Source organism: Herpailurus yagouaroundi, unplaced genomic scaffold, assembly GCF_014898765.1.
Source record: "Herpailurus yagouaroundi ecotype Mexico unplaced genomic scaffold, PumYag 199, whole genome shotgun sequence".
Classification (NCBI taxonomy): Eukaryota; Metazoa; Chordata; class Mammalia; order Carnivora; family Felidae; genus Herpailurus; species Herpailurus yagouaroundi.
Window position 1 is genome coordinate 4,384,969 of NW_024412430.1, and position 27,457 is coordinate 4,412,425.

Below are 27,457 nucleotides of genomic sequence, written 5' to 3' on the forward strand. Positions count from 1 at the left end.
AAGACAGCCAGAGGGGTGCCATGCCAGCCACCACTGATGGGAGGTAAGGGACCTGTCAAGGATTAGGAAGGTCTTCCGGAAACTTCAAGGAGGCAACAGGGAGGAGCCTGCCATGAGAAAAGATCTGCTCCGTTGTCCCTGGTTGCTTTACATTACTGGTATCTATCTGCCTGAACACCTGCCCCTCCAAACACAGCACTTACAATAAGTTTTGTTTATCCACTCTTATAGGCAATACTCTCTTCCCCTAACAGGGTGAATACAACGAATTATTACTCAGCCTGGCTGTTCATAGCCACTAATCCTAGTCATGGTGGAAACCTGCCCTACCTTTGATCCAAGAGCACACAGTGAAGGGTCAGAAGTGTTGTTAGTCGCAACTTATTAAGAAATGAAATAATGGTAAGAATACTATGCAAAATTTAGAATACATAAATTACACCCTAATATGTAAATAGCCAGAAGGATGCTGTAAGGTACCTATCTGCTTCCTCTCAGGACCAAGATTCATTCATTCCCTCAACTTCTGATAGTTGTGGATGGTTCACAACTGAGCCCCACTCTGAGCACTGCCCTGGGCAGGACGGTGTTTCCGCCTGCAAGTTCAGGCCTCCCCTCCAGGGGCAGCTCACATCCAGTGACTGGCTAATGCGGGGATAAAAAGACTCAGCTCCCTTGTCATGACACAGCCTAACACATGCAAGGCTGCCTCAGCTCCAGAACTTTTCAACAGATCCTGAGCACTCTGTTGGGACTGCTCTGCAGCTCAGCTCTTCTGCCTAATCCTGTTTCCTTCCCTACTGCATGCAAATCTCCACCTCAAACTGTTTTCCAGCAAAAGGACCTAAGACAGCACCTGCCCCAAGGAAGCCAACGGCATTCACCCGGCAGGACTTTATTGAGCTGATATCCATATCCCTTCTGTTCCTTTTACCCAGTAAACCCAGCTGATTAGAACACTCAGATACCAAGTATTAGAATCTCCTATATTGCTTGAAACACACAGCCTTCTCAGTCTCTCTCTCATTGGCACAGTTTTGTTAAAGATCAGGTTTAGCTGCTTTTGACAGAAAACTCAAATAAGTGGCTTAAACAAGATCAAGTTTGATTTTTCTCTCCAGTAAAAGAAGCCTACTGGGGACAGTCCAGAGCTGGGATGGTAGGTAGCTCTGTGGTTATCAGAGATTTAAGTTTGTGCCATCTTTCTTCTTCATTATGTGGAGCCCCTGACCTCCAGCCTCGTGTTTACTCAGGATCCAAGCTAGCTGCTGAAGCTCCTGCCAACTTGTCTGCTGTAGAAAAAAAAGGAAGGTGGAAAGGCAAAAAAAGTGATTTCCTTGTAGTTCCGTCGGCCATCTTGAAAAAAAGTTCCCAGAAGACTGGCCCATAAGCTTTGATACATATCTCAACGGTGATAACTATCTGCAAGAGGAAAGGGGAAGCATAAGTTTGAGTCAAGTCCATGACATCCCTGATAATATAGGTATCCGTTACTAACTGATGTAAGAGAGGGCAACCAGTAGGTTAAAATATCCTATAGGTTAAAAGTATCCACTTTTAACCACGTATGTGATCGTGTGTGTGTGTGTGTGTGTGTGTGTGTGTGTGTGTATACAGAGAGAGAGAGAGAGAGAGAGAGAGAGAGAGAATGTATATAGCGAGAATAAGTGACCTCTGACCTTCAGGCTCCTGCGCGAGGAGATAACAGGAAGTAGTGTCCCTGTGATGAGCAGGCCCCTCATCTAGTATGCCCCAGCCATAGGGGAACAGAGTAGAATTTTCCAGAAGGAGCTGGTAATCCAGACTTTTATGTGAATTTTCCTTATTTTAAAATCAACACCCACATAAATATGTATCTAACCTCGTTTGCAATCTCTGATCAAGAAAAGCCAGTTTTCCTTGCGGCAACGTTTTAGGAAATGTGCCGCGCAGTGGGAAACGGGCTTTATTGCTTTGCCTGAAGGTGAGGCAGGAGGAGCTTGAAAGGACGGTGCCGGCGACCAGATTCGTGGACCAGAGCAAATGCTTATACCCTGTGGGCAGGCAGCCCGTGAGCCACCTGGCCGTTATCTCCCCTCTGCCACTGAGAAGGGACTGGCTCTGAAGCTGGGGTGTACAGTATATTTTTACAAGCATAATTCTGGATAATTAATCCCTTCCTACCCTATAGAAATGCATCTCAATAACAGATCAAATTCCCTCTACGCGTTTCTCCATTCCTTGCAACTTTCTCTTTTGACCAGCAGATGGCAGCAAATATTGACCAGATTTGGGCACTAGTTAACCTTCAGAATAAATGGGTTTTTTCCCAGGCATTTTCTTTGACTTGTGTCGTCGAAAACGATGAAAGTCATTTACATTTGCCTCAACTGTGACTTCTCACACTGAAAAGCAAGAAGGCAGTCCATTTCATACCTCATGTATCCTTTTGAAAGGGTCATCACAAAAGTCCAACTGTTTGAAATAGTGGAGCAAAGGTCTTAATTTATTCCTTGGTAACACAGGGATATAACCTTTAATACATACCACTAAAAAGGATTACTTATTCAATCTTGACTCTGAGGGATACTTTTCATAAAAGAATATATATTAATGTTGCTAAGTAGAATACAATGACTTCAGGGCATAAACAAAATGGTAAATATTTACTGTTATTATTTTATGAATAACTCCCACCTTTGGCCAAATCTATCTTCTTTTAAATTCACTGCATCCTTTCAATCACCTGGACTTGCAAGTAATGAGATAAACGTAGGAAAAGTTACTGAGAAAATCTCCTACGTGTCATTAAATTGACTTTTTTGTGATGTCATCTGTTGAAGAGGAGCAAGGTAAATATTTTTCCATTTTTGTTATGTCAACAGTGAGGATGGAATAAAGAATGTCTTTGAGGAGAAAGGAAAACCACACTCAATAAAGTAATTCAGGCATTCAAGGGGATTTGGCCGGCGGAACAATTATCTTTGCAGTTAATGCTTCAAAGTTTGATATAATATAAACTAACATCTCAATAACCTATGGACCTACATGGCAAATGAGCAATCCGGCTTCATAATGGACTAAGGAGGCTATCTGACTTGAAAAATAGGAATTACCAGTGCCTGCAGATGTCGACAGGATTTACACGTGAGTTTTTACGCTTATTAAGAAATGCAAAGAAACCCGAAGATGATCCTTAAAGGGGAGTACCTAGAAAGGTAACAGACTGAGAGATGCCTCTAAAAATAATCAAAATCTTTGCAAAGTTAAAAAAGAACTGATAAATGTGTTATGGGTTGCACCTTAGAACTACAGAATCGCAGAGGTCGAGTGTGGAAATTTTCCTAGGGTACCTTTCAGCCCTCCCAGAATTCTATGGATTCCTTTCTCTGTATCTTTGGACATGTTTATCTGGCCTTTGCCTGATGGTTTCCATTGATCCAGAGCTTTTGACATTTTGCTGTAAAGATTTTATTTTCAAACAGCTCTCCTTGTTGTAAATTTCCTTTTTTGCAGAGATCTGAAACTGGCTTCCCAGTGACATCTGCTCACTGGTTCTCCTCTGGAGAAATAGTTCTAAACATTTTTATTTGGGGTCACCGAAGGCTTTGTGAGATTTATTAATGGTATGGACTGTTATCATAGAAACATGCTTCCCTGAACTCATTCATGGAGTTCAGGTTAGAGCATCCATTATTCTACAGGAAGGGTAAAGCCATTTCTACACGTCACTTCTTCAGATATTTAAAGCAGCATCATGTGCTGGCGAGGATGTGGAGAAACGGGAACCCTCTTGCACTGCTCCTGGGGATGCAAACTGGTGCAGCCGCTCTGGAAAACACTGTGGAGGTGCCTCAGAAAATTGAAAATAGATCCACCCTCTGACCCAGCGATAGCACCCCTAGGAATTTACCCAAGGGATGCAGGAGTGCTGGCGCATAGGGGCACTTGGACCCCAATGTTGATAGCAGCACTTTCAACCATAGCCAAACAATGGAAAGAGCCTAAATGTCCATCAATGAATGAATGGATAAAGAAATTGTGGTTTATATACACAATGGAGTACTACGTGGCAATGAGAAAGAACGAAATATGGCCTTTTGTAGCAACGTGGACGGGACTGGAGAGTGTTATGCTAAGTGAAATAAGTCATACAGAGAAAGACAGATATCCTAAGTTTTTACTCTTAGGTGGATCCTGAGAAACTTAACAGACGACCATGGGGAGGCGAAGGGGATAAAAAAAAGAGAGGGAGGGAGCCAAACCATAAGAGACTCTCAACAACTGAGAATAAACTGAGGGTTGATGGGGGTTGGGAAGGAGGGGAAAGTGGGTGGTGGGCACTGAGGAGGGCACCTGTTGGGATGAGCACTGGGCGTTGTATGGAAACCAATTTGACAATAAAGTTCATATTAAAAAATAAAAAAACTAAAGTAAAAAAATAAAACAGCATCATGTTCTTTTTTAATGTTTATTCATTTTTGAGAGAGAGAGAGAGAGAGAGAGAGAGAGAGAGACAGCATGAGTGGGGGACGGGCAGAGACAGAGGGAGACACAGAATCCCAAGCAGGCTCCAGGCTCTGAGCTGTCAGCACAGAGCCCGATGTGGGGCTCAAACCCACGAACCATGAGACCACGACCTGAGCTAGAGACAGACACTTAACTGACTGAGCCACCCAGGCGCCCCAATGTTTATTTCTTTTTGAGAGAGAGAGAGAGAGAGAGAGGGTGTGAGTGGGCAAGGGACAAAGAGAGAAGGGGGAGACACAGAATCCAAAGCAGGTTCTAGGTTCTGAGCTGTCAGCACACAGCGCAAGGCAGGGCTCAAACTCACAAACCACGAGGACATGACCTGAACTGAAGTCAGACGCTTAACCGACTGAGCCACCCAGGTGCCCCGGCATCATGTTCTTCTTAAAACATCTTCACTAGTTCCTTCAGTTCCTTCCTTTCTTTCTCTGTCCCTTGATCTATTTTTTTTTTTTTTTTAACAAGCATATGTTAAGCACCTATCCTGTGCCACAGTGTTAGACACTGGGGATCAGAAATGAAGAAGACATCTTTCCTGTCCTGGGGATTTCACAGCTTATTTGAGGGGACAGATGTGTACACAGAGGGATTAGGTCAAGAAAGAGACTGGAATCAAGCATGGGCTGCAGAGTTGGAGTCAGCCTAGAAGGAAATCCCAGCTCTGCCACGTAAGGAGTTCTGTCACCTTGGGGAAGATACTTAACCTCTTGGGGCCTCATTTGGTTCATATGTAAAATAGGGACTCCATATATGATATTGCCCTTACTATTGTCATTTGCCAAGCAAGGAATCTGAACTTCATTATGTAGACTTCTGCAACTACCAGTCCTTTTAGAAGGGGAGTAGCAGGCATGGGTTTTTCCCCCCACTTTTATTTTAAGGCAAACTACTCTCCATGGGAATATGGTGAAAACACTGGAGAGAGGGAAGGAAGGGACACTAGACAGGAGACTTGCAGTCTAGAGGCAAGCATGCTGAGGACTGGGACTAAGGCGGGGGTCATAGGATGGAGAGATGTCAAAAGATAATTTTGAGGGATAAATTACAGGACTTTGCGGTCACTTGATTGGAAGAAGGCAGAGTTAAGTAAGACTCACAAATTTCTACCTTGGAAGACTGGTTGGGTGGTAATTTTATTAACCGAGATTGTGATTATAGTAGAAGACACAGTGACAGATGATAATGAGTGGGTGTGTTAAGTGGAAGGTGCCTTGCAGATCCGTTAAATATTAGAGATATGGCCCTGGCATTTAAAACGGAAGCTTCCACTGGAAAGAATAGAATAGATTTGGAATATCCTTTTGTCCTTGGTAGTCAAAGTCATGAGAATGGATGAGCAGCTGGCCCACGAGGGCTCACAGAGTGAAGAAAATGGCAGGCAACCAAGGAAAGAACTCCAGGAAACACTAGTGTTTAAAGGGAGCTGATGGGGGGTGGTACATTTGGGTGGCTTGTTGGTTAATTGTCGGACTTCAGGTCAGGTCGTGATCTCACGGTTCCTGACATTGAGCCTTCTATCGGGCAGTCTGCTGCTAGGACAGAGCCCTCTATAGATCCTCTGTCCTCTTCTCTCTCTGCCCCTCCCCTGCTTTCACAATCTCTATGTCTCTCAAACCTAAATGCATAAACTTTGAGAGAAGCTGAAGTCAATTGACTGTAAGCAGTTAGAGAAGTAGAAGAATTTGGGCGGGTGGGGGGGGGGTTGTAAAAAAGCTATCCCTCTTTAAAAAGAAATCTGCATACCCCACAAGCCTCAAGCATTCTGTTTATTGTTAATACTAATTTTCCCCCATAGAAATAGCTCACTGCCCATCCTATACACTTGGATGTGTTTCTGTGCTCTATGCTATGCTCTGTGGGTCTAGATGCCTATCTGTGCTCTAATGCCACACTGATTAATTACTCAGTTACAGAACATTCCAAACATCTTCCCTTCCTCTATTCCATGATAAATTTGAATTATTGTCATATTTCAGATGGCCAAAGCTGTTGCCACATTTTTGGGAATAGGTATCTTCTGAATTATGTGTACCAATGATTTAGAAATCCTTTCTTTGTGAAGTCACCTCTAAAATGAAATTAAAGAAAGAGTTAACATACCATATGGTCCACTTTCTCTCTTTTCTCTTTTGATCTACATAAATCACATTCTCTTAGACAGTGATTCCCAAACCTGCCTGGGTATCAGAATCACCTGGGGAGCCCTTAAAAAATGTAAATTCCAGAGTCCCATCCCAGATGTACTGAACTGGATAGGATGAGGCATTTGGGGCCAAGAAATTGGTATATGCAATAAAATACTCCTAAGGTGATTGTGATGTGTTCAGTTCATGGACTGGGATTTGGGAATCCTTGATTAGGAAGTTCTGAGAACATTGATGAAAGACATCTTCAATAATTTTAGAGTACTGCTTTGCAATTAACTTTCAGAAAGCGAGCAATTTATTAATCTTACTGATTTTCTTCTTGGTACAAAACAATATATGTCATTATAAAGGTATTAACATTGCAGAAATAAAAAGGAATGTAACCTAATTCCATAATTTCTTCCACAGCAGATAAAGAATACCAACAGTCTAGTGAATACTCTGATTTTTTTTTTCTGTCTGTATTTACTAGATCACTTTTTTCTTTAAAAAATGACTATCGGGGCGCCTGGGTGGCGCAGTCGGTTGAGTGTCCGACTTCAACCAGGTCACGATCTCGCGGTCCGTGAGTTCGAGCCCCGCGTCGGGCTCTGGGCTGATGGCTCAGAGCCTGGAGCCTGTTTCCGATTCTGTGTCTCCCTCTCTCTCTGCCCCTCCCCCGTTCATGCTCTGTCTCTCTCTGTCCCAAAAATAAATAAACGTTGAAAAAAAATTAAAAAAAAAATGACTATGAAACTATGCTTTGGGAATCTAGAGTAAGAGTCCATTCTTGGGAGCCACGTTTATCTGGGTTCAGGACCTAGAATTGGCCCTTTCTAGCCTCCTTGGGCCAATTATTTAATTTCTCTGAGTCTCAAGTCTTCTTGCCTGTCAAATGCAGGTAAAAATACTACCTCACATCATAAACTTCTTGTGCAAATTATTGGATAATGCTTATAAAAAGGCTTAGTACAACATGCAAAATAGTCAGTAAATATTAACTTTTTATTATGGTTGTTATGAGTAATACAATAACTGCTACCCTAAAGCTGCTAATACTACAGACATCTTCATCTAATACATTAATCGAATACATTAATATAAGATTTTCTCTTTTCTTAAGTTCATGTATTTATTTTGAGAGGGGGGAGGGGCAGAGAGAGAGGGACAGAGAGCTCCCTCTCTTATGCTGACAGCACAGAGCCTGATGCGGGGCTCGATTCCACATCCCTGGGATCATGACTTGAGCCAAAATCAGAGTCTGAACCTCAACTGATTGAGCCATCCAGGCACCCTTATAAGGTTTTCTTAATGCTTTGAGATTCATATATAGCATTTCACTATAGGGATATACAATAATTTATTTAACTAATGCCCTACTCATACACAGATTTTCCCACCCAACTTTTCATATTCATAAACAATTCTGCAGGGGATATTGGTATGCATATATCTTTTCACACTTGTATAAGTGTCTCCCCAGTAAAGGGAATTGCTGACTCAGTGAGTATGAATATGTTAATAAGGTTTTCTCCATTAGCTTCATACAGTTTATTTATTTGTAAATAAATAAAACAATAAATCACTAGTGTAGGAGAATGTTTTCCCATCTCCTTGCCCAAACTAGATAATAATATTCTTTTAAATTTTTGCTAATGGGCTAGGCAAAATGATGCATCGTTGTTACATTATTTTGCATTTATTTAATTATTAGAGACAGGAAGCACATAAAATAATGTATTCCTGCTGCAGCTTTTTTATTTTGCTTAGTATTTTCCCACATGCCCCTGGTCAATTTTTAAAGAATTGTTTCCCCCTCTCCTACCTTATTCCTTTCATTCCTTTTTCTTCCACTCACCTTCTGATTTTTCTCTCTCTCCTCGATTTGCCAATTGAATGATATTTTGTCAATATCATTTTCCATCTTCCTTTAATTTTTGGTGGCTTCTAGGTCCTTTTAATTAACATTCTTTTTGTTTCATTTGCATTCTCTAAACAGAAGACTCCAAACGCTTTCATCCTATATTAGTCAAGTCAGTGTTCTCTCTTTCCCTGACAGTCACAGGAAGAGTGTTGGAAGAGGGGAAGATGGCCAGTGTTGGAGCTTCCTCACTACCTGTTTGAAGTCGAAGACCTGGCTTGTTTTCTATTTCCTTCTTTTCCAAAATCCAGTTGTCTTCCATAACATGTAATTGTTCCATTGGCTTTCCATATACTACCCAATTGCTGACAGAAAATGTCACAGCTTGAGTAAGTGCCAGTCGCAGTCAGTTATACCCTAAGTCATCTGTGTTGGCATGCACAGGCTGGCAAATGTGTTATGTTTTGGTGAGATGAAAATTTGCTTCAGTCAACTGTGCTCACATGGGATTTGACCTCAAATGAAATCACGCTGTTGTATGGTCTGAAGCAGGGGTGGCAATCAAGTATTAAACAACCAGGATAGGGGCACCTGAGTGGTTCAGTCAGTTAAGTGTCTGACTTCAGCTCAGTTCATGATCTCGTGGCTCATGAGTTCGAGCCCCGCGTCGGGCTCTGCGCTGACAGCCCAGAGCCTGAAGCCTTCTTTGGATTCTGTGTTTTTCTCTCTCTCTCTGCCCTCCCCAGCTCTCTCTCTCTCCCTCAAAAATAAACAAAGATTAAAGAAAAATTTAAAAATTTTTTCAAAAAAAAAAAAAAAAAGAAACACAACAACCAGGATAGCATAAATATCCAAATGGTGTTTCAGATATGTTACAATTATCACACATCCTAACAACATAATGATCATAAACAGGATTCCATTCTTTTCATTCCAAACTCGCTACATTCTAATTTACCAAAGTTGTTTTTTTCCCTTTATTTCTCACAAAAATAATGAGGAAATATCCCCAAAGAAGCACAAAACATATTGATATAAATTTTATGTTAAACAAATCAAAATCATCTGGTATTTATTCTGAAATTAATTTGTACCTTTAAGGTACATTTTCACATTTTCCAAGTTGAATTAAGTTAGTTCATATCTTAGGATTACAATGACTTCAAGAGCCTAAATCATTACAATAATAACTGACTAAAAAAAAAAAATTAGTGGCTTGTACCATTTAAGTTCAAATACCTAAAGCTTACCAAAGAAATTATTACCATTACATTTAACTTTTTAAAAAATTTCTTTTTAAGTTTATTTATTTATTTTGAGAGAGAGAGAGAGAGAGGGCTCACACACAAGTGGGGGAGGGGCAGAGAGGAGAGACAGAATCCCAAGTAGACTCCACACCATCAGTTCAGAGCCTGATGAGGGGCTCAAATTGATGAACTGTGAGGTCATGACTTGAGCTGAGATCAAGATTGGACGCCTAACCAAGTGTGCTACCCAGACGCCCCCATTACTTTTAACCTTAAAGTGATAATGCCATAGTTAAAGTCAAAACTATATCCATGAACATAGTATACAGCCATTGAAATATGATTAGAAAAACTATGTAGAGACAAGGATATATTCATAACCATGTAAAGTGAATAAAGCACAACCTAAAAAATGGTTGCAGGCTTACATATAGAATCCAATGAAAATAGCTACTCTTTATTTTGGGGATTATATTTTGCTCATCCTGCTATTTTATTGCCGTCTCAATGAAAAATTCTTGTGTAATAAAGCTAAACAGTGGCTAAAGTCCAATGCTTATTCAGTAATTCAGCAGTTATATCTAACATTCATTAAACAAAAAATCAGTAACAGTCACTTGACTAATGTTTATATTATGCAATTAATCTTCAGAATGTATTTATTCTCTGTATTCTTGATAATCTTGGAAACTTGGTCTTGAATAGGTTTGGATAGAAGAAGGGTTATATTTAAAATATTTTAAAATCATCAAAAAGCAGAACAGACCCTGTCACACTTGAGTATCAGGGCTTGAACACCCATGCTGGATATAAGTGAAAGTATGCTTTTAGAAACACGCTGGAGGGACCTCTGCTTTTTTGGACATCAACATAATTTGATGGACAACACATTTGGTTTAGAAAAGAAGGCATAGGTTACAGTTCTAACTTTGCCAAATAATCCCTCTGAGTCTTATTTTCTATATCTATAAAAATGTTCAAACAATGAAATAATAATTTGGGAAACACACAGTAAATTTTATAGCACAAGAGAACCCTTGATATCTTAATAGTCATTAATGACATCTTAATGTATTTTATTTCTTTGTTATAGACACAACTGGAAATTTTGTTTTTCTTAATTTAATATCACTTAACAAGTCCAGTAACTGAACTCTAAGTGATGGAGATTTCAGATGATATATACCGACTTAATCAATAATCTGTCCCTGTGAGTTATAAATGATGTTTGAAACTGCCAAATGTATAGTAAATTCTCTTCTTTTCATTGTAATAATCATATTTGTGTTCAGTGAAGTGAGAAGTATGAACCATATATATCGTCAGAAGGCTCAGAGCAAAGGCATACATTTCCTATGTTAAACATTTCCAGGGCTGATTATAATTGACTGAACATTTACAAATAGTGGTGATGTTTTATTAATCCTATTGAGTTTTGGTATTTTGCCCCTATTTCTATTTCACTTTTCTTTCTGCAATGCTCTCTGCTCCACTGTGTCACAATGGAGTTTCAATTAGTCTCCTAGGCTATTTGGCCTCACCTATGATATTTTGTTGGCATGTCAGCTATAGATTCTCTAGGGTTTTGGATACAGATAAAGAAGTTTTATATTACTTTTAAGCTTTGCATAGGCTTGAAAATCACCAGGAATTTATGCTATTTAAATAAGTGGTCAGCAGCTCAGGCAAAGTCTTCACAAAGATTGTTTGCACTTTAGTAAGCGTTGCTCAAGACCAGAAAAGTTTATCTGCTCCTCTAGGTCTAACTCTGATTTCCCTCCAAGCGATCACTCACACCCCCTCCCCTTCCCCCCATTCTTTTGCCGTGGCCCTTATCTATGAGTAAGAACTCTGTCTTGACCTCTTAGCTGGTCTTGGACCTTGCGCTTTGGTAGAAGCTCTTGGGGTGGATGCCCTTGCCAGGTTCACCCTGCTGGGAGTGGGAACTTGGCATTATGATCCTATATTTCTCTTGCCCACAAACTTGTCTGTTTTTTTTTATACAAAGGCTGTCCATCATTGAAGACTTATTTTCTATAAGTCTTTATAGAAAATAAAGTCTTTATTGACTGTCAGCTCAAGTCCTGACAGTTCTATGAAAATTCCCTCTCTTTACTGTATCAGCTCTCATTGATCTTTCTCATTTTGGATTTTTCCAATACCCACTTGCACTAGATCATAGAATGATTTTTTTTTTAATTAACCTTAGAGGATGTCTAGTCAAATTATACCATGCAAGATTTCACTGTCCTATATTCCTCACCAAGCCTTAGTTGGGGGTAATTCTGCTGCTTGGGAAGGCAGCCATTCTATTTGTAGGAATAACCTAAATATCTCAGATAGCACTTTCTTCTCTAGACATATTGGCTCTGAAATATTACCAATGACTGTGTATCAATTCACTTTAAGAAAATGTGAAAGAATTCCCAGGAGAGGTAAAATCCTGCTATTCAGAACACACCGGCTTGTCAGCTTTAGGTAAAAAACAAACAAACAAACAAACAAACATGGCATAGAAGGAATCAGAATAAGGGAGGAGGTAGCTGTTTAATGAATGGATCATGGAAATCTTTGGGGTGAGGTCTCCTAGTGGAAGACAGTAGAGAGAAAAATGCCTGATATCTTATTCTTCAGAGGGTGAAACATCTACCTGGACAGATCTTGTTTTTCCTACTAAATATTTGATGATGATGATGATGATGATGATGATGGCGGTGATGATGTATAAAGATGGCTCCTGTATATTAGCCCCTATAAAGTTTACTTCTTTGCAATAGTCTTGGACTGTGAGCTCAAAGCCTGCTGATGCCAAGATCAGTTTTTTACACATCTAATTGCTTTAAGTATAATCCAAATAAACCAATTTTTAGCCATTTAGAGCCAGTTGCTTTGCATGCCCCACAAAACGACACCCAGAATCTGCTAGCAATAGCATAAGACAAACCCTACAACCATAAAAGACCACAGACTGCTGCCGCCTTTCAGAACTCTCTGACCCAGAGGCTCCCTACCTTGCTGATGGGTAACATTGCCTAGACATGTGAGTCCCCTCTCTAATTCCCCGGTCCCCTGAGAATTCTCCGACCCTCTTTCCCTTTTGGTTAGTAGACCTACATTTCTGGTAGGTCTCTTCTGTGAGAGACTTCCTCTCTCAGGCAAGCCCATTTAGTGCTGCCCAATAAAGCATGATGTGTGGTAATACCGTCTCGTGGTCCTGGCTTTTCCTTGATCAGCCCTGAAATTCTCAAACCCACCATGTCAGTATACATGGTAAAAGTTAAAGCAGTACAAAAGTTAGTCTCTTTTCCATCTCAGATCTCTAGTCACCCTCTCCAAAGGTAAAGATTACCAATATTTCTCGGACATACATCCAGAAACGTGTCATTTGCATATATGCATGTACCTGTTGTCTTAGTTTGCTAGGGCTGCCATAACAAAGAACCACAGACTGGGGGGCTTAAACAACAGGAAGTTCTTTTGTTAAAGTTCTGACTGCTAAAAGCCCAAGATTAAGGTATCAGCAGGTTTGGTTTCTCCTGTGGCCTCTCTCCTTGGCTCACAGATGGCCTCTCGCTGTGTCTTCACACTGTTTCCTTTGTGCCTGTGCATCTCTCGTGTTTCTCTGTGTGTCCTAATCTCCTCTTTTTATAAAGACATCAGAAGGGTTGGATTAGGGCCCACCCTAACGGCCTCATTTTAACTTAATTACCCTTTTAAAGGTCCTATCTCCAAATATAGTCATATTCTGAGGTATTAGAGGTTAAGGTTTCAATATATGAGTTTGGGGGAACAAAATTCAGGCCATAACACACACACACACACACACACACACACACACACACACGTATTTGGTTACCTTTAGGAAAATGATAATGAGTTCTACTATGCATATTGTCCTTTGCCTTTTGCATTTACCGTATGTTGATTGTCTTTTCATATCAACAAATAGAGCTACATCTACCTTATTCTTTTAATGGCTGCATAGTATTTCATCACCCAGATGGTGTATTTTATTTATTCAGAACCCAATTGATGAGCAATTTGGCTGCTTCCACTTCTTATTTCTTTAACAAACAATGCTACCATCGTATCTTCAAAATTACTCTTTCTTTTATAAGTGGAGCGATAGCTGTAAGATAAACTTTTAGAGTGGAGACCGCTCAGTCAAGAGATGTGAATTTTCATTTGGATCCATGTTGTAAATCTCCCCACACATAGAGAGTACCAGTTTGTACTCTCATCAACAGTAAATGTGAAAGTCCCCCAAACCCTTTTAATGTTGCCATAATGAAACATTATCAAGTGTGTTCACCTTTGCTAATTGAGCCATTGACAATGGTATCTTCATATGATTTAATTTGACTTTCTTTCACTGAGAGCAGGGGTGGAACATCTTTTCATGTTCAAGGCTACTTGCATTTCTTGTAAACTGCCTGTTTAAATCTTTTATTCACTTTTTCTCATTGGGTTTCTGGCCCTTTCCTTAGTGATTTATTTATCAGAGCTCTACATAAATGAAAGAAATAGGTTTTGTCATATATGGTTTTATAGGAAATGAGGTTGCAACATGGCCCTAGAACTGGTGGGTCTTCTTGAGCACCTTCCTAGGCAAATGGTTTCTAGAACGAAAGGATCTTAGTCATGGTGATGTGGGCACAGATAGGAATTTCTATCCCCATACCTTATAATCTCCTGCTATGACTAGGATAATACCAAAAAGCTGAGAAAATTCAGATAACAAACACATTTTGTTGATTTCATGTCGTGTACTTTCCAGAACTTTAATTTTTTTCTACTAACCACACGATTTAGCGAACCTAGTGCACAATTACAAATTAAATAATTTAGCTCATAACACACTTCCTTCTTAAAAATTAAAATCTCAATTTTAATCAGTATGCCTTCCTGGGAAGTGGAATATTATTCATGTTGATGGAATCAAAATTTCCGGATTATATCTCTAAACCTTATTGACCTGTTCCCTCACCTGAAAGGACTATATTCCTTCCCAAAGGGAATTGGCCATTTGGCCATGGAACATTTTTCCTTCCTGACATCATCTGAGTTTAAAATCCCTTTCCTTAGAGAAAGCTTGCTTGACATTTACTGATCCCCTAACCTGATGCAGACTATTTCCACTAGACCTCAAATTACTATATTCCTTCCTTAATAGCACTGAACCCAACAGGAAGTTATCTATGTATTTGTTTAGTGCATTGTCTGGTGTATATTAGATACTCAAGAAAAAGTTAAATATCTAACATACAAATTCCTTTGGGTTCTAACACTTTACAATTTTATGAAATGTCAAAGTCTAGAGAAGCCATAGATATTTCTTTATCTTCTAATTCATGAGGTTACTGTAAATACTTTGCAGCAAAAACATGCATGTCTGGATAAAGTATGACTTTCCCTACTCATCTCCATCCATATTCTTGGGGAGAGAAGTTATCTGACACATCTAGCCTCCTGTCCTGTTGATTCCATAAAATTCTCCTCCCTTTTGAACTCTCTACAACTCTTACCTTGTAACTTAGGTGTGGATAAAGTGTGAAAGAAGGCAATTAATACATCCAGAGCTCTACTCCAGAGTGTAGGAACAGGTTAAATGTCTTTTTTTTTTTTTTTTTTTTTTATCATTGCAACAGACTTTACGATTGCAATAAAGATGTGAGTGGTTTCTTCAAAGATAAACATCTGAAACAGAGAGGCGGGTTACATTCTAATAGCCCGTGGTTGCTGTCAGAAATAATTTAATGCTCAGAGCTTTGTTGGCTGACCCGAGTCCTCTGAAGAAGTGAAGCACACGACTGACAGCATCATGGCTGCCCAGAATCCACTCATTTATGTGAGGTGCTCTGTAGTGCTGCTCAATGAAGGCAAGAAGCCTGAACTTGGTAATTGAGAATGAATGTCAAGTAGAGTCAAGGCGCCTCAATTCATAAGGCTGATAACTCCTTCTGTGATTGCATTTCCATTTTTACAGCTGCTTCAGCGGCCAAGTTTGTCAACCCTGTGTGGGAAAGTATATATATTGTAGGACTCTTGGCACTGGCTGAGAAAAAGCTAGTGTTTTTTATTCATTTCTAAGGGCTGTGGAATTTCCCGACTATTATAGAGGTCGCGTGTATAACATTTAGAGAGATAGAAAGAGAGGATTTTTTCAAAGACAAGAAATAAGGAAAAGAAAAGTGCTAATCTTTGTGCTACTATTCTAGCAGTTGCAAATTTCAGAAACTTTTGAGGGTGGCAATTTATTTCTTTGAGAGGAAGAAACTCCTTTAAGTGAAATAAATACACAAATGATTAAAATGGTGAGGAACGAATTCAATTTCTAGAATGTTTTGGAACCATAGCTGTTTAAATAGAATAAAATACGTATTACCTTTAGTATAGAGCCTAGCCCCTCTTTCTGTAAAGAGCTAGAGAGTAAATATTTTATTTTTTGAAGTATTTAAAAAAATAAAACTTATTTTGGGGGCGAGCACAAGCGGGGGAGGGGCAGAGAGAGGGGGACAGGATCAGAAGTGGGCTCCACACTGACATGCTGACAGCAGCGAGCCTGATGTGGGGCTTGAACTCATGAACTACGAGATCATGACCTGAACTGCAGTCATTTCATATTTTAGGCTTCGCCGGCCAGATGGTGTCCGTAGCAACTACACTATCCGGGCGTTGACTCTGAAAACAGCCATGGACACTGTGATAACGAGTGATTAGAATTTTCTGTCACTTTATGTGAGTCGACTGCCTTCTTGTCTCTCAAATTATATCCGAGCTTTACTTACGTTGGAAGGTTTTTAAAAGAGACTCAGGGTATAAACACCACATTGGGGAGAGTCCATTTTTTCCTTATTGTTGCAGAAATTGTCGTGGTTGGCAAATAATAGGGAAATCAGCCAGGAACACTTGGTGGTGAATGACTTATCTTTTTCCTGACGGTTGAAACCTGAGACTTCACTCTAGCGGTGGCGAAATTCAAAACAAAAACAAAACATTAGAGTTATTTTCACAAAGTCAATCTGGGTGCCCGCTTGGTAAAGCTGGAGCAGCTTTAATGGTGCCCCGTTAAAAAAAAAAACAAAACTTCCATTATGCACTGACTGCATACCATAGGATGGTAATGATGAGAAGCATTCCCTGAATCGCGAGGTTGACTACGAAAAGGAATTCATACATACAGCGAATGCAAAATTGGACCTGATATTCCGGAGCAAATGTTACTTTTACCTCCTGAATTCTGATAGTTTAAGAAAGCAGCTTCAGATTTGGGGCGTTTAATAATTCAGAAAATAATTTTGAGTGGCAGTGGATCGCTGCTACAGTTTTGTTTCGCTGCTATTCTTACAGCTTATCGAGCAAATGACAAAAGTCATATTTGCTTTCATAGTAATTAATGTGCTTTGGGAGGCCCAGCTAAAAGCGCACCAAGGGCTTGCATAAAAGTTTCAGGCATTTATTTACATATTTCCCAATCACAGAGTCAGCTTATTATCTAGGTTTTCCCCGGTAACAAATATCTTGATAATTGAGGAGGTCCTTGGTTTCTACTGGGATGTCGGGCATTGTCCAGGTGTCTGAGACTACTTAGCATTTCTATGCCACTTCAGAGATGCTTTCAGACTTTGGGTGGCTAACGAGCTGTGTTTTGTACAACACTAAGGATCTTAATCTGATCAAATGGTGGTGCTGAAAAGCTCCCTTGGCTTTTAATATGGTGATCTAATGCTAGGAAATTGCAGTCCCTTGTTATTATACATAGATCAAGACATTCCATTCTGGGCATGGACTGTCACCTCTGCAGACCTTATTCTCTTGCTGCAGATCAGAGAATCTCGGGGCCACAGGAGCAAGTTTAAATGTCTTTATTTCGTCTACAAGTATCCCTTCCTTCCACTGCCACCCTGAACACATTTTAGTCCAAAGCACGGCCTTTCTCGAAAACAGATCGTGTCGTTTTCATTGGAAATCACATTACTATTGGATAACTGAATAATTCCTTATGAATGACATGAACTAGATTTATTTTTAAGTGCTGTTTTGTTTAAATCTTGCCATTCATCTTAGCCCTTTTATATTCCTTACTTTAGATACTGGGACCAGTGCACATTGATCATAGTGGGTCTTCATAGTCTTGATCAGAAAATACTCACGAGGGGGTGCCTGGGTGGCTCAATCGGTTAAGCGTCCGACTTCAGCTCAGGTCACAATCTCGCAGTTAGTGGGTTTGAGCCCCAAGTCAGGCTCTGCGCTGACAGCGCGGAGCTTGGACCCTGCTTTAAGATCTGTGTCTCCCTGCTCTCTCCAACCCACCCCCCCCTCCCGCCCCCAACTCTCTCTCAAAGATAAAATAAAACATTAAAAAAAATTTTTTTTTAAGAAAATACTCATGAGTCCTCTGAATCTCACAAAACTTCGGTTAAATAGTCAGCATTTGCGAAGTCCCTGAAGCTGGCCCATTAACTTCTTTGGAGGTGTAATCCTTGCTCTGCCCATTCCTTCTAAGCATTTTTAGCAGTTCTTCTCATCAGGAATTTTTATTTTCAAGTCGGTGTCCTGCTTCTGGTCATGGCAAAAAACTGTTTCACTTTATCCATCACCCGGTTGATAAATACAATATCATACTTTATGTTAGCACAACACCTGTAGGTTGGTTAGATTCAAGAAAGTCCTGTTAAATCAGATCATCATCATAAATAATGTCAATCTTCCTGAGAACCAGCTTACCCAAGAGTAGCTAAGTATGTCCTGATTGAAACAACTCAAATGCAGAGGTTCTTATCTGGGCTAGTTAATAAACTGGCTCCTCCCTTCCTTCAAAGCTTATTCTCTCTTTTGATCCTGTAGTAGATTTTTTGGTAATTAAAAAAAAAAAACAAAACACAACTTTTTTGGTGTGTCAAATACAAAAGAGCGTTTTTCTTAAAATAGAGCTAACCTTAGCATCTCTGAGAAATTAAATGGTTTTTTTGTCATTTCGTCATACAATTTAGATGGCTTGGGATTTTTTTTAAACCCTCCTATTGTTAGCATTTAAATGTAAGCCTTCTCTTTTAGCATCCAAATATTACATTGCAACATTGATACAGTTAAATGTGAAATAAATAAGCAATCTCAGTTGTGACCTGGGTTCAATTATGTAGGTAAATCCTGGGCATCAAAGACAGGTTTTCTTTCTTTTCCTATTCTTCGAGGTGCTTTGCTTTGTTTTTCTATTACAAAGAGAAAGAGAACTTAAGTAAAAATTGGAGGTTCCTGCAGCTGTTAAAAGCTCTCTGAAGCCCATTGAGCAAGAACAGAGCTGTTGAATAATGCAGACAAGATAATGAACAGCAGACAAATGATCCCAGGAGGCTCCCCGCTGGGTAAAGGGAGTGTATACTTAGAGGCTAGATTTATTATCCTAACATCTTTCCTGGTGACCTCCAATTTATTGGAAATACCTGTGACATTTATAAGCTCTAGGTTCTCCCCCTTCAGCCAGAGGAAAACCCACATTTCTACTTCAGCTTCTTGAAGTCACATAGTGAAGTTTTAAAAACCCAAAACTTCCCCTCTGAAAGAAGAAACTGAGATTTAACTAATCGTGGAAAGAGAAAAGAACCAGAAATGCAGCATGGCTCCCTAGACTAAAGGAAAGCATTCTAGACGGAAGGCTTTCTTATTTACTAGAAATTACCAGTAAAGTTTACACTTTAAGTACCTAGATTTGATAATGCAGCACTTCAGAGATATAAGCTGTGCCCAGCCAAATTTGAGCCATTTTCTAACAAAGACAAAATTGTGGGATATATGCTATTGTGAGATTATAAATCACCTTTGTTTTAAAATAAGCATTCTTGGGGCACCTGGCCTTAAGCGCCCGACTCTCAGTTTTGGCTCAGGTCGTGATCTCAGGATTCATAGGATCGAGCCCTGCGATGGGCTCTGCACTAGCTGTGTGGAGTCTGCTTGGGATTTTCTCTCTCTCTCTCTCTCTCTCTCTCTCTCTCTCTCTGCTTCTCCCCCACTCCCTCTCTCTCTCAAAATAGATAAACATTTTTAAATTTTTTTTATGTTTATTTATTTTTGAGAGAGAGGGAGAGACAGACCGTGAGCAGGGGAGGGGCAGAGAGAGAGGGAGACACAGAATCCCAAGCAGGCTCCAGGCTCTGAGCTGTCAGCACAGAGCCCGACACTGGGCTTGAACTCACGGTTAGATCATGACCCGAGCCGAAGTCGGACGCTCAGCTGACTGAGCCACCCAGGCACCCCAAAATAGATAAACATTTTTAAAGAATGAGCATTCTTGGGGTGCCTGGGTGGCTGAGTCAGTTAAGCGTCCGACTTCGGCTCAGGTCATAATCTCGCGGTCCGTGAGTTCGAGCCCCGTGTCGGGCTCTGTGCTGACAGCTCAGAGCCTGGAGCCTGCTTCGGATTCTGTGTTTCCCTATCTCTGACCCTCCCCTGTTCATGCTCTGTCTCTCCCTGTCTCAAAAATAAATAAATGTTAAAAAAAAAAAAAAAAAGAATGAGCATTCTTAAAGACCGTTCTTAATGCGTAACTTATTCTTTGAATGTAATTCAACAAATTTTATTATATACAATCTTACAGTCAAATTCGGCAAGAACTTTAGTTTGAGATTGAAGGAATCATTCCATAAAGAAGAAGAACAGTTTCCAAAGCCATGAGAAGTATAGTTTTGGGAACCTGTGAAACATCCTAATGAGCTCCTAAGATAACTGATCCTTTTTTTTTTTTTTTTTTTTTTTAATTCTACGTTACTGGTTTCTCAACTGCTTCTTAGGAAAAACAAACCAACACAACTCTATAACTTTAAACTTAGTTATCATGACCTCCCAGGCCAGTTCACCTTACTGAGGTTTTAGAGGTTAATATGTACTAATCAGGTGTACATTAATTTAAGATTGCAAAATTCTGAAGATCTTTGTTGTTTGAAAGGTATTACTCTAAGTGTTTTATTTATATTTGTATCCATGATTCCAGTCATATTAGGAAAAAAGTGGGAATTTTTAAGCGAGTGAGAAATGGCAATATTTAAATCATCAAAAATCTGGGGCACCTGGGTGGCTCAGTTTGTTAAGCATCTGACTTTGGCTCGGGTCATGATCTCATAGTTTGTGAGTCCGAGCCCTACATCGGGCTCTCTGCTGTCAGCACAGAGCCTGCTTCAGATCCTCTGTCCCCCTCTCTCTGCCCCTCCCCCACTCACATGTGCTCTGTCTCTCTCTCAAAATAAATAAGGATTAAAAAAAAATCTTTTCTGGTGGGAGGGCATTTGTATATGCAAATAAATGAAATGGAAAGGTTTTGGTTTGCAAAAGAGATTGAACTGAATGAGATGAAATGTAAACTTGAAAGAGTTGAGTATTATTCCCATCCGCCTGAGAAGAAAATCATGGTGGGATCTTGCAGAAATTTGTTGGAGGAGGTGGGATTTTTATTTACATTCCAGTTAGTTAACATACAGTGTATGTATTAGTTTTGGGTGTAGAATTTAGTGATTCGACACTTACATACAACACTGGGTGTTCATCACGGCAAGTGCTCATCTTAATCCCCATCACCTATTTCAGCTATCCCTCCCACCCACCTCCCCTCTGCAACTATCAGTTTGTTCTCTGTGGTTAAGAGTCTGTTTCTTGGCTTCCCTCTCTTTTTTCCCCCCTAAGTTCATTTGTTTGGTTTCTTAAATTCCACATATAGGTGAAGTATGGTACTTGTCTTTTAATCTGACTTATTTCACTTAGCATAATACTCTCTAGCTCCATCCACATCATTTCGAATGGCCAGATGTCATTGTTTTCCAGTATATATATATATACATCTTCTTTATCCATTCATCAGTTGATGGGCAGTTGGACTGTTTCCATAGTTTGGCTATTGTAAATAATGCTGCTATAAATATCGGGGTGCATGTATCCCTTTGAATTAATATCCTTGTACTCTTTGTATAAATACTTAGCAGTGTGATTACTGAGTTGTAGGGTAGTTCTAGTCTTTTAAATATTTTTAATGTTTATTTATTTATTTTTTGAGAGAGAGAGCACAAGTAGGGAAGGGGCAGAGAGAGAGACACAGAATGTGAAGCAGGCCTCCAGGTTCTGAGCTGTCAGCACAGAACCTGATGCGGGGCTTGAACTCCCGACCTGTTGAGATCATGACCTGAGCTGAAGCGGATGCTTAACTGATTGAGCCACCCAGGCACCCCAGGTAGTTCTTTTTTAACTTCTTGAGGAACCTCTAGACTGTTATCCAGAATGGCTGCACCAGTTTGCATTCTGGGGGAAAATTATTTATAACAATTAGATGAATAAACTTAGTAGAGCAGAGATAAGATGTGTTCCATTATACTGTGGTAAGTACTACAATAGCACCTAAGTGCCTTAAGTAAGTATATGGCTTTCAATGCCTAATGAATACCACAAACTAACTAAGGCCATGTCTACATGAATCCTTTTGTCCTTTCTTTTTCTTTCTTCTTTTGATTTTCATAATGATTGAATTATGACTCCTTGACCAGTTGATGTCTAATCATTTGAATCACGTTAATGAACTGATTGGATTGACTACTTGCGAGTGTCACTGAGGGTACCACAATAATTTCTGAATAGTCAAGCTAACAATGCACATAAATCCAACCATAGACATTGAGCAGCAAATTACATGAATAGATATAATTAAGCCTCTCAAGTATATTATTTATGGTGTATATATTCCTGCTAATTAAATAAAATGGTAAAATAGAAAAAATTAAATATGTGCTCAAGCTTATAAAGTTGTATAAACTCACTCATTCATTTATTCATCCTTCAGCAACATTTTAGCCCCGACTGTGAACAGGCACTGTTTTAGACCACAGGGATTCTATGGTGAACAGATCCCTGCTCTCTTGGAACCTATATTTTAGAGGGAGAAGGGATGATAAATATGTGCATATAAAATGGACATTTATTCATTCATTCAGTCAACAAACGTTTATCACATAGCCCCTCAGTGCTGAGTATTGATGATAGAAAGAAAAATAAAATAACATCACTGCTTTTGAGAAGTTCATAATCTATGTGGGAAACAGGCAGTGAGACAAAAGTAAATAAATACATTTACAATATGTTGTTAAAGCTGCATCTAAGATAAGACTTCCAGTTACATATGATAAAGTGAACATGTGTATTTACCTTACCACTTCTTGGTATCTCTAGAAAATGATAGTAAAAAAGGAAAGAATGCACAAACTCACAAGAGCAAAGAGAACAAGAGGGAAAAGATAGAAGAGAGAAGTTGTTTGAAATTGAAGACAGGATAGACACTCGTGCTAAAAAGAGGAAAGATACCAGAGAAGGACTGAAATCTAAACTCATAGGAATGGAACCTCCCCAGAGCAGGCAAAGCCCAGCATGGAACTCTGGAAAGATCAGGCGATAGGAACATCTAATTGGATTGTGTGTCTTCTTATTGAGTTGTGAGGGTTCTTTGCATATTCTGGAAACAAGCCCTTGGTCAAGGAGTTTCATTTCCTTTAACTGTGTCTTTTGGGGAGCAGAGGTTTTTCATTTTGATGAGGTCCATTCCCATAGATTTTTTTCTCTTTTGTTCTTTGCTTCGTGTCGCCTACCTAAGAAAGCTTTATGAATCTCAATGTTGCACACATTTTATTCTGTTTTTCCTGCATGTTTTATAGTTTTACTTCATATCCCTTAAAAGCGGACTGCTTGTTACCGTCGCCACTAGCCTCATTTGAAATCGCCCAAACTGAGATGTAAATCTTGAAAATGTGAACGACACGACAAAGAGAAGACTGAATATCTCATTGATATTTTTATACTGATTCCATATTGAGATGACAATATTTTTTTATACACCGGGTCAAATGTATAATGTTGATAAAATCAATTCACTTTATTTTAAAACTTTTTAAAAATGTGGACAGGACACTTAAAATTACTTATGAGGCTCACATTGGTGGTACAAATTATTTTCTGTTGGGCGGGGCTGATTTAGACCCCCTTCCTTTCACTTATCAGCTCATTTACTCTGGCCCGGTAGTCAGACAGCTATTCCTCTGCTATCCTGGCTGAAGGCAGCATGTTTTACAGCAAGGAGCTTGAATCAGAAAAGCTCTGGACCAGGAATATCAAGGCCAACTGTGAGTAGGAATAACAGGGATCAAGGGGCCCCTGGGGGGCTCAGTCGGTTGAGCGCCCGACTTCGGCTCAGGTCATGATCTCGCGGTCCGTGAGTTCGAGCCCCGCGTGGGGCTCTGTGCTGACAGCTCAGAGACTGGAGCCTGTTTCAGATTCTGTGTCTCCCTCTCTCGCTGCCCCTCCCCCATTCATGCTCTGTCTCTCTCTCTCTCCTTCAAAAATAAAGAAACATTAAAAAAAAATTAGGGGTGCCTGAGTGGCTCAGTCAGTTAAGCATCCGATTCTTGGTTTCAGCTCAGGTCATGATCTCATGGCTTTGTGGGTTCAGGCCCCGCATAGGGCTCTGCACTGGCAGCGTGGAGCCTGCTTGGGATCCTCTCTCTCTGCCTCTCCCCCACTGGCGCTGTCTCTGTCTCCCTCAAAATAAATAAATAAACTTAAAACAATTAAAAAGAAAAGAAAAGAAAACAGAGGGATCAAGAGAAACTTGACATAGAGAATAAAACTCCTTAATCCCTTTCTCATGCTAGATTTGTGAATGCTGGCATACAGATATCTTCCCCAATACAGAATGCTGGCGAGTTTTTGTCTGAGTAAACAGACCAGACCAAGGGAAAAAACTTAACATCTACTGATACTTGGGAGTCAAATCTGGCCAAATCCTGATCACTGGTCAGAGAAACCCCAGGCCCCATACATCCACAGAGAAATTACAATTATCATTTTATATTTTCTTTTAAAAAAATGTTTATTATTTTTGAGAGAGAAAACAGAAGAGAACACGGGTGAGTAGGGGAGGGGCAGAGGTGGACAGAGGATCCAAAGTGGGCTCTGCACTGACAGCACAGAGCCTGATGTGGGGCTTGAACTCACAAAAGGTGAGATCATGACCTGGGCTGAAACCAAGAGTCAGATGCTTAGCCAACTGAGCTATCCAGGTGCCCCTATAATTACCATTTTAGAGCCTCAGTCTGGACAGTGAGAGATCATCAGACATTTGAGGAGAGCCTCCAAGTTGAAGCCAGATACTAAAATAAAAGGAAATAGATAAAAAGAAATCAGAGGGCATAAAAAAAAATCCTCTGGCAAAAGAGTATTAGAAGAACTCCATAATTATTTTCCTCAGAGAAATAAAAGATATTCCTTTTATGAAACAAGAACAAAGCAAAGCATTCTTTCAGTAAGAATATTAAAATTAAGAGCCTGGGAGAGATTAAAAACTCAAAGAGTTTGAAGGTAAATTGAAGGAAATATTCTAGATGGTAAAACAAAGAGAGTAAAGAAAAAAAGCATCAGTCTATGTGGTCCAATATTTACATAATTTTTTTAATTTTTATTTTTTATGTTTATTTTTGAGAGACAGAGAGAGAGCAGGGAAGGGGCAGAGACAGGGAGACAGAGGATCTGAAGCTGGCTCTGCACTGACAGCAGAGAGCCCGATGTGGGGCTCGAACTCACAAACCACAACATCATGATCTGAGCTTAAGTCAGATGTTTAACTGACTGAGTCACCCAGGTGCCCCTACATAATTTTGAGGAGGTTCTTGAAAGAACAGAGAAAAAATATGTGATAAAATCATCAAAGAAGTACATTTTTTAATTCCTAGAACTGAAGAACATAAGTCCAGATTGAAAAGTCTATTGAAGGCTATTTATCACAGCAAATGTTTATCACCTCAAACACATAATTGTGAAATTTCAGTACACTGGAAAAAGGAAATTCTGAAAGCTGTTGAATGTAACCAAACAAATACACCTCAAAAAGGATAAATTATTAGAATGTCATTGAATTTTACACTGCAACATTGGAAACTAGAAGACAATGGAGGAATGCCTTCAAAATCCTGAGGAAAAATGGCCTCCAGTTTAGATTTCAATACCCAGAGAAACTATCCATCTGGTGAGAGGGTTACTGATACTAAGTGTTCCCCAAATTTATTCTCATGCATCCTTTCTCAGAAAACTCTTAGAGGATTTTTGCCACTACAAGAAGAAAGCAAACCAACAAACAATGAGTATAGGATCAAAAAAAAAGGAGGATATAAGACATAGAAAGGTAAAGGGGATCTTCAGAATGATGGTGGAAGAAGATTCTCAGGATTACAACTGTGCAGCAGTCCTGAGTGGAGCAGAAAGAAAGTAAGCTCCAGAAGGGATATATGTCAGGGGGAAAAAAAAGATAACTATATATATTGATATATTTGGGCATATCAAGAGTTTTTTTATTCCTTTAGAAGTTTGTGGAAGGGAGAGCCTGGGTGGCTCAGTCAGTTAGCATCCGACTTCGGCTCAGGTCATGTTCTCATGGTTTGTGAGTTTGAGCCCCGCGTTGAGCTCTCTGCTGTCAGTGCAGAGCCTGCTTCTGTCTGCCCCTCTCTTGCCCCTCCCCACTTGTGCACTCTCTCTCAAAAATAAATAAACATTCAAAAAAAAAGAAAGTTTGGAGATGAACTGGTAATTGATTCATAGGAATGAACAAAATATGCACAGAAAAGGGTGCAATCATTAAGTCTAGGGGGAAAAGTGTGCAACATAGGAAAGGTAATGACAGTATTTGATGTACTCCACTGTGAACAATTTTCATGTAGTTATGATCATGTAAACAGAATATTTATTTAATAAAACAAGGTTATATATAATTTGTTTAGATAGAGGAATAGAAGTATATGTGTATGGGGACAGGGTGTGCAAGTGAATCAAAATTTATAGGCTGTCAATAGATGTACCTAAAGACAAATATTAAAACAAAGAGTTAAAGAAATTAAAATGGTTATTCGTGGAAAAGGCCGCCCATTACTGTGGTCCATACAAGTCAAATTCTGGGGCCCAGACTAGTATAATGGAGAAGGATGACTGAGTCTGTAAGAGCAAGAGAATATATCCAGTATAGAAAGTTCCAGAGAAAAAAGGAAAAAAAAATGATAAAAAATAAATAAATCATAACAAAAAGGAAAAGGAAATACTAAAATAATCAGAATTCTTAATTCTAGAGGACAAAATGATTGATAGTAACTCCAGAATATAGTTTCTAGACTAGAAAACAGCTATTTTGTATGGTTAAAGAAAGACTGAGAATATAATGAAATGGGTTCTAACTCTGTAAATGAGATATGAAAATCTTTACCAGCATGACTTATTAAATAGTTGAAACATTCCTTGGAAAGGTGTTAGGCTCTTTGTCACAATATTGATAAGTTTCTCCGAGAATTATTTAAATCTTTTTCCCTTTTGAAGGCAAGAGGGATGTACCAAATAACTCTGGCAGTTCCAAATTGTTTTCAATTTGTAGCCAAGTTGAGAATCATATTGTTTTTTAAAGGCATTTGTAACATCACTAGTTCTATTAGTTTCCTATTGCTATGTAACAGATTACCACAAACTTAGCGGTTTGAGACAACACAAATTCAACAAGTCACAGTTTCCATAGATTAGGAGTTTGGGCATGGTTTATCCGGTCGTCCATTCAGGGTTTCACAAGACTGCGTTCAAGGTGTCAGATGGGCCGTATTCTCATTTGGAGGCTCAAGTGAGGAAGATTCTGCTTCCAACCTCATTCTGGTGTCACCAGA

The 27,457-nt window shown here is 39.6% G+C and overlaps 1 long non-coding RNA gene across 1 annotated transcript in view; it reads right to left on the bottom strand.

Moving 5' to 3' along the window:
• Window positions 1-1,058: 1,058 nt before the first annotated feature.
• The window catches only part of LOC121013557 (uncharacterized), a 53,576-nt gene continuing 27,177 nt past the window's right edge, over window positions 1,059-27,457 (bottom strand). The window contains exon 3 of the long non-coding RNA XR_005782769.1: window positions 1,059-1,422. This is a non-coding gene — a long non-coding RNA (uncharacterized LOC121013557). The remainder of the gene's footprint in view (window positions 1,423-27,457) is intronic.